The 13,737-nt window shown below is 55.1% G+C and overlaps 1 protein-coding gene across 15 annotated transcripts in view; it reads left to right on the forward strand.

Annotated features, from left to right (window-relative positions):
- The window catches only part of ncor1 (nuclear receptor corepressor 1), a 337,051-nt gene that overhangs the window by 8,830 nt on the left and 314,484 nt on the right, over positions 1–13,737 (forward strand). For 6 of the 15 annotated variants that reach the window (XM_063031053.1, XM_063031057.1, XM_063031060.1 and 3 more), the window contains exon 1: positions 4,988–5,298. The exons of 1 other annotated variant lie outside the window; for it this stretch is intronic. The gene's annotated coding sequence lies outside the window, so the exon portion shown is untranslated. Of the gene's footprint in view, positions 1–4,968; positions 5,299–6,983; positions 7,052–13,737 lie in introns of those variants that run through there. 8 more of the 15 variants (XM_063031065.1, XM_063031064.1, XM_063031061.1 and 5 more) reach the window with 5 other exon arrangements.

Genomic DNA, 13,737 nt, shown 5'->3' on the forward strand with positions numbered 1-13,737 from the left:
CCTCCAAACTCCACATCTCCCCCTCCCCTCCCTCCAAACTCCACATCTTCCCCTCCCCCTCCTTCCAAACTCCACATCTGCCCCTCCAAACTCCACATTTCCCACTCCCCTCCCCTCCCTCCAAACTCCACATCTCCCCCTCCCCTCCCTCCAAACTCCACATCTCCCCCTCCCCTCCCTCCAAACTCCACATCTCCGCCTCCCCTCCCGCCAAACTCCACATCTCCCCTCCCCCCTCCAAACTCCACATCTCCCCCTCCCCTCCCCCCTCCAAACTCCACATCTCAGCCTCCCCTCCCCCCTACAAACTCCACATCTCCTCCTCCCCTCCCCTCCCTCCAAACTCCACATCTCCCCCTCCCCTCCCTCCAAACTCCACATCTCCCCTCCCCCTCCAAACTCCACATCTCCCCTCCCCCCTCCAAACTCCACATCTCCCCCTCCCCTCCCCCCAAACTCCACATCTCCCCCTCCCCTCCCCCAAACTCCACATCTCCCCTCCCTCCAAACTCCACATCTCCCCCTCCCCTCCCCCCAAACTCCACATCTCACCCTCCCCTCCCTCCAAACTCCACATCTGCCCCTCCAAACTCCACATCTCCCCCTCCCCTCCCTCCAAACTCCACATCTGCCCCTCCAAACTCCACATCTCCCCTTCCCCTCCATCCAAAGTCCACATCTGCCCCTCCAAACTCCACATTTCCCACTCCCCTCCCTCCCTCCAAACTCCACATCTCCCCCTCCCCTCCCTCCAAACTCCACATCTCCTCCTCCCCTCCCTCCAAACTCCACATCTCCCCCTCCCCTCCCTCCAAACTCCACATCTTCCCCTCCCCTCCCCCTCCCTCCAAACTCCACATCTGCCCCTCCAAACTCCACATTTCCCACTCCCGTCCCCTCCCTCCAAACTCCACATCTCCCCCTCCCCTCCGTCCAAACTCCACATCTCCCCCTCCCCTCCCCTCCCTCCAAACTCCACATCTCCGCCTCCCCTCCCGCCAAACTCCACATCTCCCCTCCCCCCTCCAAACTCCACATCTCCCCCTCCCCTCCCCCCTCCAAACTCCACATCTCCCCCTCCCCTCCCCCCTCCAAACTCCACATCTCCCCCTCCCCTCCCCCCTCCAAACTCCACATCTCCCCCCCCCAAACTCCACATCTCCCCCTCCCCTCCCCTCCCTCCAAACTCCACATCTCCCCCTCCCCTCCCTCCAAACTCCACATCTACCCCTCCCCTCCCTCCAAACTCCGCATCTTCTCCTCCCCTCCCTCCAAACCCTACATCTCCCCCTCCCCTCCCCCCAAACTCCACATCTCCCCCTCCCCTCCCCCCAAACTCCACATCTCCCCCTCCCCTCCCCCCAAACTCCACATCTCCCCCTCCCCTCCCCTCCCTCCAAACTCCACATCTCCCCCTCCCCTCCCTCCAAACTCCACATCTCCTCCTCCCCTCCCCCCCTTCCTAGCCTCCCCTCCCCTCCCTTCCCCCTCCCTTCCCTTCCTCCCCTCCCTCCCCTCCCCTCCCTTCCTCCTCTCCCTCCCCTCCCCTCCCTTCCTCCTCCCCCCTCCCCCTTCCCTCTCCCCTCCCCTTCCCTCTCCCCTCCCCTTCCCCTTCCCTCCCCCTCCCCCTTCCCTCCCCCTCCCCTCCCCCTCCCTCCCCCTCCCCCCTCCCCTCCCCTTCCCCTCCCCTTCCCCTCCCTCCCCTCCCCCCCTCCCCTCCCCCCTCCCCCTCCCCTCCCCCCTCCCCCTCCCTCCCCTCCCCCTTCCCTCCCACTTCCCCCTCTCCCCTCCCTCCCTCCCCTCCCCCTCCCTCCCTCCCCTCCCTCCCCTCCCCCCTCCCTCCCTCCCCTCCCCCCCCTCCCTCCCTCTCCTCCCTCCAAACTCCGCATCTTCTCCTCCCCTCCCTCCAAACCCTACATCTCCCCCTCCCCTCCCCCCAAACTCCACATCTCCCCCTCCCCTCCCCTCCCTCCAAACTCCACATCTCCCCCTCCCCTCCCTCCAAACTCCACATCTCCTCCTCCCCTCCCCCCCTTCCTAGCCTCCCCTCCCTTCCCCCTCCCCTCCCTTCCCCCCTCCCCCTCCCCTCCCTTCCCCCCTCCCCCTCACTTCCTCTCCTCCCTTCCTCCCCTCCCTTCCCCCCTCCCCTCCCTCCCTCCCCTCTCCCCTCCCTCCCCTCTCCCCTCCCCCTCCCCCCTCCCTCCCCTCCCTTCCTCCTCCCCCCTCCCCCTTCCCTCCCCCCTCCCCCTTCCCTCCCCCTCCCCTCCCCTCTCCTCCTCCCTCCTCCCCCTTCCCTCCCCCCTCCCCTCCCTTCCCCCCTCCCCCTTCCCTCCCCCTCCCCTCCCCTCCCCCTCCCCCCAAACTCCACATCTCCCCCTCCCCTCCCCTCCCTCCAAACTCCACATCTCCCCCTCCCCTCCCTCCAAACTCCACATCTCCTCCTCCCCTCCCCCCTTCCTAGCCTCCCTTCCCCCTCCCTTCCCTTCCTCCCCTCCTCCCCCCTCCCCTCCCTTCCCCCTCCCCCTCACTTCCTCTCCTCCCTTCCTCTCCCCTTCCCTTCCTCCCCTCCCTTCCCCCCTCCCCTCCGTTCCTCCCCCGCACCCCTTCCTCCCCCCCTCCCTTCCTCACCTCCCACCCCTTCCTACCCTCCCCTCCCTTCCTCCCCTTCCTCCCCTCCCTTCCTCCTCCCCCCTCCCCTCCCCCCTCCTCCCCCCTCCCCTCCCCCCTCCCCTCCCTCCCCCCCTCCCCCCCCCCCCCCCCCCCCCCCCCCTCCCCTCCCCTCCCTCCCCCCTCCCCTCCCCTCCCCCCCTCCCCCCTCCCCTCCTCCCCCTCCCCCCTCCCTCCCCTCCCCTTTCCCTCCCCCTCCCCCCTCCCTCCCCTCCCCTTTCCCTCCCCCTCCCCCCTCTCCCTTCCCCCCTCCCTCCCCTCCCTTCCCCCTCCCCTCCCAACTCCACATCTCCCCCTCCCCTCCCCTCAAACTCCACATCTCCCCCTCCCCTCCCCTCCCTCCAAACTCCACATCTCCCCCTCCCCTCCCTCCAAACTCCACATCTCCCCCTCCCCTCCCTCCAAACTCCGCATCTTCTCCTCCCCTCCCTCCAAACCCTACATCTCCCCTTCCCCTCCCCCCAAACTCCACATCTCCCCCTCCCCTCCCCCCAAACTCCACATCTCCCCCTCCCCCCAAACTCCACATCTCCCCCTCCCCTCCCCTCCCTCCAAACTCCACATCTCCCCCTCCCCTCCCTCCAAACTCCACATCTCCTCCTCCCCTCCCCCCTTCCTAGCCTCCCTTCCCCCTCCCTTCCCTTCCTCCCCTCCTCCCCCCTCCCCTCCCCCCTCCCCCTCACTTCCTCTCCTCCCTTCCTCTCCCCTTCCCTTCCTCCCCTCCCTTCCCCCCTCCCCTCTGTTCCTCCCCCGCACCCCTTCCTCCCCCCCTCCCTTCCTCACCTCCCACCCCTTCCTACCCCCCCCTCCCTTCCTCCCCTTCCTCCTCCCCCCTCCCCTCCCCCCTCCCCTCCCCTCCTCCCCCCTCCCCCTCCCCCTCCCCCCTCCCCCTCCCCCTCCCCCTCCCCCTCCCCCCCCTCCCCCCCCCCCCTCCCCTCCCCTCCCCTCCCCCCCTCCCCTCCCCTCCCCTCCCCCCCCTCCCCTCCCCTCCCCTCCCCCCCCTCCCCTCCCCCTCCCCCCCCCCCCCTCCCCTCCCCTCCCCCCCCCCCCCCCCTCCCTCCCCTCCCCTCCCCTCCCCTCCCCCCTCCCCCTCCCCCCCCCCCCCCTCCCCTCCCCCCCCCTCCCCCCCTCCCCTCCCCTCCCCCCTCCCCCCTCCCCTCCCCCCCCTCCCCTCCTCCCCTCCCCCTCCCCTCCCCTCCCCCCCTCCCTCCCCTCCCCTCCCCCCCCCCCCCTCCCCTCCCCCCTCCCCCCCTCCCCCCTCCCTCCCCTCCCCTCCCCCCTCCCTCCCCCTCCCCTCCCCTCCCCCCTCCCTCCCCCTCCCCTCCCCTCCCCCCTCCCTCCCCCTCCCCTCCCCTCCCCCCTCCCTCCCCCTCCCCCCCCTCCCCCCTCCCCTCCCTCTCCCCCCCCCCCCCCCCCCCCCCCCCCCTCCCCCCCCCCCCTCCCCCCCCCCCCCTCCTCCCCCCTCCCCCCCCTCCCCCTCCTCCCCCCTCCTCCCCCTCCTCCCCCTCCTCCCCCCCCCCCCCCCCTCCCCCCCCCCCCCCCCCCTCCCCCCCCCCCCCCTCCCCCCTCCCCCCTCCCTCCCCCCTCCCCCCCCTCCCTCCCCCCCCCCCCTCCCCCCCCCCCCCTCCCCCCTCCCCCCCCCCCTCCCTCCCCCCCCCCTCCCCCCCTCCCCCCTCCCCCCCCCCTCCCCCCCCCCCCCCTCCCTCCCTCCCCCCTCCCCCCCCCCCCCCTCCCCCCCCCCCCCCCCCCCCCCCCCCCCCCCCCCCCCCCCCCCCCCCCCCCCCCCCCCCCCCCCCTCCCCCCCCCCCCCCCCCCCCCCCCCCCCCCCCCCCCCCCCCCCCCCCCCCCCCCCCCCCTCCCCCCCCCCCCCCCCCCCCCCCCCCCCCCCCCCCCCCCCCCCTCCCCTCCCCTCCCCTCCCCCCCCCCCCCCCCCCCTCCCCCCCCCCCCCCCCTCCCCCCTCCCTCCCTCCCTCCCCCCTCCCCCCTCCCCCCCCCCCCCCCTCCCCCCTCCCCCCCTCCCCCCTCCCCCCCTCCCCTCCCCTCCCCTCCCCTCCCTCCCCTCCCCTCCCTCCCCTCCTTCCCCTCCCTTCCCTCCCCTCCTTCCCCTCCCTCCCCTCCCCTCCTTCCCCTCCCTCCCCTCCCTCCCAACTCCACACCTACCTCTCCCCTCCCTCCCCAACTCCACACCTACCTCTCCCCTCCCTCCCCAACTCCACACCTACCTCTCTCCTCCCTCCACACTCCATTTCACCCCTCCACACTGCATTACACATCTCCTGTCCACCCCTCGACCAGGTTCCGCTGTCCGGGTTTTGCTTTTGCCCCCGCGTCGTTGGCTGCGTGCGGGGAGGCCGTGCCGCGCAGTCGCAGTTGTAGTCCCCGGATTGCTGGCGGTGTCGCGGGTGGGGAGCGGTCGGGCTCGGACTGTCGGAGTGGTGCTAGCCCTGGGCCCCGGATTGCAGACGGTGCAGGGCGTGTGAGCATTGGAAGGCTAGACGGGCTGATAGCCGGACCGACCGAGTGATCGGCGGGCACTTAAGGGGAAGCAGGGGGCGGCGGCCTGAAGCTGTGCTCTGCGCAAAATGGCGGCTCAGGATTAGAGTCGGACTGGTGGCGGCTGGAGCACGGCTGGTGAGTACTGGTGCCGAGGGCCACGGGCATCCTCGGACGTGGTCTTGGGATGTCGGGACTGAATCGTGACAGACAGGCCGGAGGACTAGGCCTAGGGCCAGGGCCGAGCCCGAACCGTTGTAGTTAATGGGTAGGCCGTATGGCCTGAGGGAGCGGGCACAGCCGATGCGAGGACGTCTGGGCGTCTCTGGCAGGAGAGTCGCTGTAAAAAAAAATGTTGGAAGTACTTATTCCCCACGCCAATCTTTTGCCTTCTTTTCGCGAGTGCTGGGCTACATATGTTTTCAGAGCCTGGTGTTTATGTTCTCTCACTCTTCGCCGCCACCTAGTTTTTTTGTCAGGAAGTCTGTATTGTGTGGAGAAAACATTTCTAATTAACTATGAATGTTCAAATAAGATAGAACTATTGTAACGAATAATAGTGGGTTATGTTGCTCCTCGTGCCTGCTCTGTACTTTATCATTATTTCTGTATGTCCTAAATTTAGTTCTTAGACGTTGAATGTTATAAAAGCACCCAGGAAGATGGTTCACGGACCTTGAAAGAAATTCCTCTGTCCCATTGCGATTTCCTTACAGATTAGAGTTTGGAGTGTGAGGAAACAATATCCTTGTATCTTCCTTTTCAAATAGCTTTTTTTTGTTGCAACTCGTTCATCTCCCATACTTTATGTTTTTATTTCTGTAAAGAGTACTATTAAGTTCTGGAAGATGTCTGGAGTAGATTTGTGCATTGGATTTAATTTTGGCTATCCTTTGGCCTGTAATATCAACAGGGATGAAATATTTTTTTTCCCAGCACAGAGTATAGAAAGTTGGAATTGAACCAGAGGTTGTGTTTGGCATATTGCATTGTGTTCAGTTTTGGGTATGGTCGAGTTGGAAAGAATGTAGAGGATACTTGTGATGTTTCCGGGACATGGACTGAGTTATGGAGAGAAGTTGAACAGGTTGGGATTTTTTTTTCCATTGGAGCATAGGAGAATGACAAGTGATATTATAGAAGTATATAAGAGGGGCATAGATGGGGTGAATGCATACATTCTCCTTGTATTTGGGATCAAGAACTTGAAGGCCTTTGCTTAATGCCCTTAAGTTCTTGATAGGTAAAAGGGAAGAGATTTAATAGGGCCCCGAGGAGTAATTTTATTTTGTTTCCCCCACACAGAGTGGTGAGTATATAGAATGAGTTGTAAGAGGAAGTAGTTGAGGCAATTACTTTAACAACATTTAATAAAACTTGGGTACCTGGATAGGAAATATTTAGAGCAGAGGTTCTCAACTTTTTTGTGCCATTGACCTCTACCAGTAGTGGAGAGGTCAGTGGAGGGATGTGGTCCAGCCACATGCTGATGGGGAGAGTCTTAGATAGGAATCTCAGTGGGCATGGAGCACCTGGGCTGAAGGGCCTGTTTCCATGCTTTATGCCAAGAACTGAAGTTATATACTGAACCTTCTGGGGCAGTTATAACCTCTTATAGAGAAGGTGGTAAAAGTTGTGTGCGTTGGTCAAGTTTTGGACCCACCAAAACCCCGCATAATTGCAGTAAAATTCTATTTTTTAAATTTCCATCCTTTTGTATTAAAAGTTGACTCAACATTTGGTTTTGTTTGTATGCTTATCTAAATATTTTTATTGTGATGGATAGAGAAACAATTACTGGAAATATTGATCAACTCTGGCACCATCCGTGGAGGAACAGACTGAGCTAATTTGGATTGTTGACCAAGCATCACAATTTTGGCACTTATTTGTAAGAGAATTCATACTTCCTGTGTTCTTTTCCTTTTAAAACATTTATTTCACAATTAAAGTAACAGGACTTGAGGGACTGATTTTTAATTATATATTTGTCATGTGAATACATACAGCTATCTGCCAGTAAGTGGCAATCATGTATTTATTTAAACACCTCCTATGTCTCATGGATCAAATAAAAATATCTCCGGACTTGCCATATTCTGCTGGGAGTGGTGATGGGTTTGCGAACAGCTAATTGGAAACAGATCAGAGAACATCTATGTCCTGAGGATTGGTAGGGTCTAGCATGAGCCTCCATCCTCACCACATTCTACAGAGGTTGTATTGAGAGCATCCTGAGCAGCTGCTTCACTGTCTGGTTCGGGAATTGCACTGTCTCGGATTGCAAGACTCTGCAGCGGATAGTGAGGTCAGCTGAGAAGATCATTGGGGTCTCTCTTCCCGCCATTACAGACATTTACACTACACGCTGCACTCGTAAAGCCAATAGCATTGTGAAGGACCCCACGCACCCCTCATACAAACTCCTCTCCCTCCTGCCATCTGGCAAAAGGTACCGAAGCATTCAGGCTCTCATGACCAGACTGTGCAATAGTTTCTTCCCCCAAGCCATCAGTCTCCTTAATACCCAGAGACTAGACTGACATCTACATCATTTATTATTATATTGTAATTTGTCCTCTATTGTGCCTATTGTCTTGTTTATTTGTTGTACTGCCCTGCACTGTTTTGTGCACTTTATGTGGTCCTGTGTAGGTCTGTGGTCTAGTGTAACCTTGTGTTGTCTCACTTAGTCGAGTGTAGTTTTGTGTTATTTCATATAGCACCATGGTCCTGGAGGAACGTTGTTTCGTTTTTACTGTGTACTGTACCAGCAGTTTATGGCCAAAATGACAATAAAAAGCGACTTGACTTGAGAGGAAAAGAGAGAGAAGAATAAAGCATTTGAAATCACATTTAGCCAAATGCTAAGTTAATGATTCACCTGTGCTTCCTCTGAAGATCTCCAGCCAAAGTTAATTCACTGCATGTGATATCAAGAAATCGCTTCGGATACAGGTTTCCCTGCTATCCGAAGGTAGAGCGTTCCGATGAAACCGTTCGTAAGCCGAAATGGCGAAGAAGCAATTACCATTAATTTATATGGGAAAAGTTTTTGAGCATTCCCAGACCCAAAAAATAACCTACCAAATAGTACATAAAACCTAAAATAACACTAACATATAGCAAAAGCAGGAATGATACAATAAATACACAGCCTATATAAAGGAGAAATAATGTATGTACAGTGTAGTTTCACTTAACAGAATAGGGAAGATTCAGCCAAAACTGATTTGTAGAAAACAATGGGCACATACACGCATGCGCACACACCTGCCCGCGCCGCGCAAGGCTTCACGGTCATGACAGTCTTTCTCAGGGTAAACACAAGTTTAAAGCGGGTGTCTTTTTTTTTTGTAAAAGCACAAATCCTCTTTCGGTTAGCGAAAACAGGTACTAATATAGTTCTTTCGTAAAAGCGAAGTGGCGTAAAGCGGGGGACACCTGTACTTGGTGTAGTAAAAGCTATGGGATTGGACAACATTGCTTTATTTTTGTCATCTATATTAGGATAACAGTGAAAAGCTTTTCATAAACGTGACGGAAGTCTGTAGATACTGGAAATCCAAAGCAACACGCACAGCATGCTGGAGGAACAGGCATCTATGGAAATGAGTAAACAATCAACGTTTTGGGCTGAGACCCTTCTTCAGGACTGGAAAGGAAGGGGAAAGACGCCAGAATAAAAAGGTGGGAGGAGGGGAAAGAGGATAGCCAGAAGGTGATAGGTAAGGTCAGGTGGGTAGGAAAGACCGGAGAGGAAGGAATCTGATAGAGGAGAGTAGACCAATGGAGAAAGGGAAGGAGGAGTGGACCCAGGGAGTCCTGATGAAGGGTCTCGGCCTGAAACGTTGACTGTTTACTCTTTTCCATAGATGCTGTCTGGCCAGCTGAGTTCCTTCAGCATTTTGTGTGATGCCAGGGAAAGTGATAGGCAGGTGAGCAGAGGTAAGAAACCAGAGTGGGGAATAGAAGAAGAGGGGAGAGGGAGGGAAATTTTCTTTCTGGAAGGAGAAATCAATATTCATGTCAACAGGTTAGAGGCTACCCAGATGGAATATAAGGTGTTGCTCCTCCACCCTAAAGGTGGCCTTATCTTGACACATGAGGAAGCCATGGACTGGCATGTCAGAATAGGAATTGGAATTAAAATGTTCGGCCATTGGATAGTTCTACTTTTGATGGATGGAGTGGAGGTGCTCTGCCTTCAAGGTCAGCAGACGTGTGGCAAGTGAAGGAGTGAGTGTGGGGATTGGCTGAGAAGGTAAGCTTTTGGGAGTCTTTTTTTTGTTGTTTTCAGGAGCAGTTGATTTAAAAACCGGTTGGGACCAGCCAGCAACACATACCTTCAAGGTCGGCAGAGGTGCAGCAAGTGAAATGAATTAGTCAATCTATCAGACAATGAAAGGTTGCTCTAGGGGAGCGGCCTTGTTGAGGGAAGTGCCTTGTGAGAAAAGTGGGAGTCTTTGGCGAGGAGGCTGAGGGAGGAGACTACGCCACAGTTGGAGAGGGTGAGAAGTGGTGAAGAAATGACAGGTAAACTGATTCAGTGTGCTGCTTGCATGATGTGGGAGGTCAGAGACGTTGATGGTGCCTCTGGCTGCTACAACTGTGGGAAGTGTGTCCAGGTTCAGCTCCTGAAGGACCGTGTTGGGGTGCTGGAGAAGCAACTGGATGACCTCAGGTTCATCCAGGAAACTGAGAGTTTTCTGGACAGGACCTACAGTGAGATTGTTGCACCGAAGATACCGGAAGGGGGGTGGGGGTGACGATGAGGAAGGGATGGATGCTTGGAGTACAGGAGACCCTGGGGGATGTACCTCTTGAAAACAGGTTCACCCTCTTGGAAGCTGTCGGGACAGAAAACACTGCCAGTCTGAGAGGTGGACAGGTCTGCGAGTCAAAAAATTGGCTCTGAAGCAAAGCCGAGCAGACAGACGTCAGGCAAAGCCATGGTAGTAAGGGACTCCATAGTGAGAGGTACAGAAAGGGGTTTCTGCGGCAACAGGCGGGATTTAAGGATGGTGTGTTGCCCCCTGGTGCCAGGATCCAGGACATCACAGACCGATTGCAGGGCATCCTCAAGGGTGAAGGTGAACAGCGGGAAGTTGTAGTGCAGGTCGGCACAAATGACGAAGGGAAGAAGAGGAAAGAAATTCTGCAGCGTGACTTCAGAGAACTCGGAAGAAGGCTGAAAAGCAGGACCTCCAGGGTGGTTATCTCTGGTTTGCTTCCAGTTCCCCGTGCTGGAGAGGACAGGAACAGGGAGATGGGGGATCTGAATGTGTGGCTGAGGAGCTGGTGCAAGGAACAGGGATTTAGAGTCTCAGACTACTGGGATCTGTTTTGGGGTAAGGATGAATTGTACAAAAGAGAGGGGTTGCACCTTAACAGGCAAGGGACCAGCATTCTAGCAGGCAGGTTTGCCACTACTACACGGGTTTGTTTAAGCTAAGTAGTGGGGGTGGAGGAGACGAACTGGAAATATAAGGTTGTAGTTAAAGGGAAAGAGAGAATAAGAAAAGTTAAGAAAGACAGTAGAATTAACGGGGCAGAAAGCTCAGGAAGGGATCGAAGAGTATGGCCAAGTGCAATAGGAATCAATGTGACAGGTGAGGGGAGTAACGGATTAAAAGTATTATATATGAATGCATGAAGTATAAGAAATAAAGTGGATGAGCTTGAGGCTGAGTTGGAAATCGGCAAGTATGTTGTAGGAATAACAGAGACATGGCCGCAAGAGGACCAGGGCTGGGAAATGAATATTCAAGGGTATACGTCCTATCGAAAGAACAGACAGGTGGGCAGAGTGGCTCTGTTGGTGAGGAATGAAATTCAGTCCCTTATGAGGGGTGACATAGAATCAGGAGATGTAGAGTCAGTATGGATAGAACTGAGAAATTGTAAGGGTAAAAAGACTCTAATGGGAGTTATCTACAGGTCCCCAAACAGTAGCCTGGATATAGGGTGCAAGTTGAATTGGCAAGAGTTAAAATTGGCATATCACAAAAGTAATGCTACAGTTGTTATGGGGCATTTCAGCATGCAGGTAGACTGGAGGAATCAGGTTCCCAAGAAAGGACCCCAAGAAAGGGAGTTTGTGGAGTGCCTCCGAGATGGGTTCTTGGAGCAGCTTGTACTGGAGCCTACCAGGGAGAAGGCAATTCTAGATCTAGTGTTGTGTAATGAACCAGATTTTATAAGGGAACTCTAGGTAAAGGAGCCATTAGGAGGTAGTGACCATAATATGATTACTTTTAATCTACAATTTGAGAGGGAGAAGGGAAAATCAGAAGTGTCAGCGTTACAGTTGAACAAAGGGGACTATGAAGCCATGAGGGAGGAGCTGGCCAAAGTTGACTGGAAAGATACCCTAGTAGGGATGACAGTGGAACAACAATGGCAGGTATTTCTGGGAATAATACAGAAGGTGCAGGATCAGTTCATTCCAAAGAGGAAGAAAGATTCTAAGGGGAGTTAAGGGGCGACCGTGGATGACGAGGGAAGTCAAGGACAGTATAAAAATAAAAGAGAAGTATAACATAGCAAGGATGAGTGGGAAGCCAGAGGATTGGGAGACTTTTAAGGAGCAACAGAAGATAACAAAAAGACAATTCGGGGAGAAAAGATGAGGTATGAAGGTAAGCTAGCCAAGAATATAAAGGAGGATAGTAAAAGCTTCTTTAGGTATGTGAGGAGGAAAAAATTAGTTAAGACTAAAGTTGGGCCCTTGAAGACAGAAACGGGTGAATTTATTATGGGGAACAAAGAAATGGCAGACAAGTTGAACAGGTACTTTGGATCTGTCTTCACTAGAGAAGACACAAACAATCTCCACATGTAATAGTGGCCAGAGGACCTAGGGTAACGGAGGAACTGGAGGAAATTCACATTAGGCAGAAAATGGTGTTGGATAGACGGATGGGACTGAAGGGACTGAAGGGTGATAAATCCCCAGGGCCTGATGGTCTGCATCCCAGGGTACTTGAGGTGGCTCCAGAAATCGTGGACACATTGGTAATCATTTTCCAGTGTTCTATAGATTCAGGATCAGTTCCTGTGGATTGGAGGGTAGCTAATTTTATCCCACTTTTTTTTTTAAGAAAGGAGGGAGAGAGAAAACAAGCAATTATAGAACAGTTAGCCTGACATCAGTTGTGGGGAAGATGCTGGAGTCCATTATAAAAGATGAAATAGCGGCACCATTTGGATAGCAGTAACAGGATCAGTCCGAGTCAGCGTGGATTTACAAAGGGGAAATCATGTTTGACTAATCTTCTGGAATTTTTTTGAGGATGTAACTATGAAAATGGACAAGAGAGAGCCAGTGGATGTAGTGTACCTGGACTGTCAAAAAGCCTTTGATAAGGTCCCACATAGGAGATTAGTGGGCAAAATTGGAGCACATGGTATTGGTGGTAGGATACTGACATGGATAGAAAATTGTTTGGCAGACAGGAAACAAAGAGTATGGATAACGGGTCCCTTTCAGAATGGCAGACAGTGACTAGTGGGGTACCACAAGGCTCGGTGCTGGGACCGCAGCTACTTACAACATACAATAGACATTAATGATTTAGATGAAGGGATTAAGAGTAACATTAGCAAATTTGCAGGTGGCACAAAGCCGGTTGACAGTGTGAAATGTGAGGAGGATGTTAGGAGAATGCGAGGTGATTTGGACAGGTTGGGTGAGTGAGCAGATGCATGGCAGATGCAGTTTAATGTGGATAAATGTGAGGTTATCCACTTTGGTGGCAAGAACAGGAAGGCAGATTACTATCTGAATGGTGTCAAGTTAGGAAAAGGGGAAGTACAACGAGATCTGGGTGTCCTTGTTCATCAGTCACTGAAAGTAAGTGTACAGGTACAATAGGCAGTGATAAAAGCTAATGGCATGTTGGCCTTCATAACAAGGGGAGTTGAGTATAGGAGCAGAGGGATCCTTCTGCAGTTGTACAGGGTCTTGGCGCAACCCCACCTGGAGTACTGTGTGCAGTTTTGGTCTCCAAATTTGAGGAAGGACATTCTTGCTATTGAGGGAGCGCAGCGTAGGTTCACGAGGTTAATTCCCGGGATGGCGGGATTGTCATATGTTGAAAGATTGGAGCGACTGGGCTTGTATACACTGGAATTTAGAAGGATGAGAGGGGATCTGATTGACACATATAAGATTATTAAGGGATTGGACACGCTAGAGGCATGAAACATGTTGCCGATGTTGGGGGAGTCCAGAACCAGAGGCCACAGTTTAAGAATAAGGGGTAGGCCATTTAGAACAGAGTTGAGGAAAAACTTTTTCACACAGAGAGTTGTGGATCTGTGGACTGCTCTGCCTCAGAAGGCAGTGGAGGCCAATTCTCTGGATGCTTTCAGGAAAGAATTAGATAGAGCTCTTAAAGATAGTGGAGTCAAAGGATATGGGGAGAAGGCAGGAGCGGGGTACTGATTGTGGATGATCAGCCGTGATCACAGTGAATGGCGGTGCTGGGTTGAAAGGCCGACTGGCCTACTCCTGCACTTATTGTCTTTTGAAATGGTCCCCCAAATTACAGCAGATCTCACTAATGTAGAGGA

The sequence above is a fragment of the Mobula hypostoma genome, chromosome 23 (assembly GCF_963921235.1).
Source record: "Mobula hypostoma chromosome 23, sMobHyp1.1, whole genome shotgun sequence".
Lineage (NCBI taxonomy): Eukaryota > Metazoa > Chordata > Chondrichthyes > Myliobatiformes > Myliobatidae > Mobula > Mobula hypostoma.